Below are 1,868 nucleotides of genomic sequence, written 5' to 3' on the forward strand. Positions count from 1 at the left end.
ATATTAATTATCATTAATTTTTATTTTATTCTATATAATACTTTTAATTTATAATATACTCATATTCTTAAAGCTAACCTTCAATTACTATTCTTAAAATACTATTATACTTCTTTATCTTCTTCTTTTTTATCTTTAATTCTTTCTTCCATACATTACTTATATCACTCCCTCTCTCTTCTTACAAAAATACAAATATAAACTTAAATATCCAAATAAAAATTATATAATTTAAAATAAAAGGTAAAATAATCTTTTAACATAAACATAAAATATTAATTTATCATACCGTATTCGTGGTAATACCCCATTATATTAAAATAATTAAAAATACTATTAAATTAATATACAACCATGCCCATCTTAAATTAATTAAATTAGTAAATATCCCCACTACTAAATACCTACAAAAAATAATTATACCATACTCAGCTATAAAAATCAAAGCAAAAACCCCACTAAAATATTATACGTTAAAATCTGAAACTAACTCTGATTCATCCTTTACAAAATCTATCGGCCTACGATTCAATTCTGCTAACATTCTTACAAAAAATACTACTTACTAAAAATAACGGATTTAATATTAACCCATATCATATATATCTGCCATTTCATAAAATCCAAAAAAGAAGATTTCTCCCTTAAAATCATCAACATCAAAAAAATCATAATTAATCTAACCTCATAGAGTTTGTGAAATAGCTCGCACAGTCCCTATCAAAGAATATATAGAGTTAGAAAATCACCCCATAAACATAAATATATAACCCATAATTGTTAAAATAATAATTAAAATTAATAAAGAATAATTTAAATAATAAATATTAGTAATATATCCATAAACTAATCAATTTTTTATTATTAATATAAACAAAATAATAGGACAAATATAATATATATAATAATTTGATTTATAAATAAAACTTCTTTCCTAAACAACTTAATAGCATTACTAAAAGGCTGTAATAATCCTATCCCCACCTTATTGGGACCTTTTCGCTCCTGTATATATCCTAAAATCTTACGCTCTAACAATGTCAAAAATCTACTCTCACTAATATATAAATTTCTAAGACAAATAATCTAATAAAATTTAATAATATATAATTTAACTTTAAAATTATTGCTTATATTAGGTGTACAACTTTGCTTCCGCCGTTTTCCTATAGATGGCTTTAGTGGTAAGTGGTGGTCGAAATAAATAGATCATAGACGTCATACAATAAATTTGAGCATCTGTCAACATAACCCCATAGAAACATTAGTCGATTTGTGTCTGCATCATAAAGTTATTCTCGATTGAAAATATAAGTTTACGAGTCAAATTCTCGTCATTTGCGGGAGGTTTTAATTTTTTGCTTCAATATGAAGAAATTTGTGGCTGAGGCTCATCGAATGCTCTCAAATACTTATGGTGAGGCCGCTATTAGTGAAAGAACGTGTCGTGAGTAGTTTCAACGCTTCAAGAACGGTGATTATGACGTCCAAGATCATGCTCTGTATTTGGTGGGACCAGCTCGGCGTAGTGTATTATGAACTGTTAAAACTGACTGAAACAATCACAGGCGATCGGTATCGAACGCAATTAATGCGTTTGAGCCGAGCATTGAAAGATAAACGGCCGCAATACAACGAGAGGTACGATAAAGTGACCACTTTCGCAACATGGAGTCGAGCATTGTCATGCTGCAAAATCACTTTATCGTGTCTCTCATTGTATTGCGGTCATTTGTCTTTCAATGTTCGGCTCAAACGCATCAATTGCGTTCGATACCGATCGCCTGTGATTGTTTCAGTCGGTTTTAACAGTTCATAATACACTACGCCGAGCTGGTCCCACCAAATACAGAGCATGATCTTGGACG

The 1,868-nt window shown here is 29.3% G+C and overlaps 1 pseudogene; it reads right to left on the reverse strand.

Annotated features, from left to right (window-relative positions):
* Nucleotides 1-220: 220 nt before the first annotated feature.
* The window catches only part of LOC108691245, a 2,065-nt pseudogene continuing 417 nt past the window's right edge, over nucleotides 221-1,868 (reverse strand).

Source organism: Atta colombica, unplaced genomic scaffold, assembly GCF_001594045.1.
Source record: "Atta colombica isolate Treedump-2 unplaced genomic scaffold, Acol1.0 scaffold44, whole genome shotgun sequence".
NCBI lineage: Eukaryota > Metazoa > Arthropoda > Insecta > Hymenoptera > Formicidae > Atta > Atta colombica.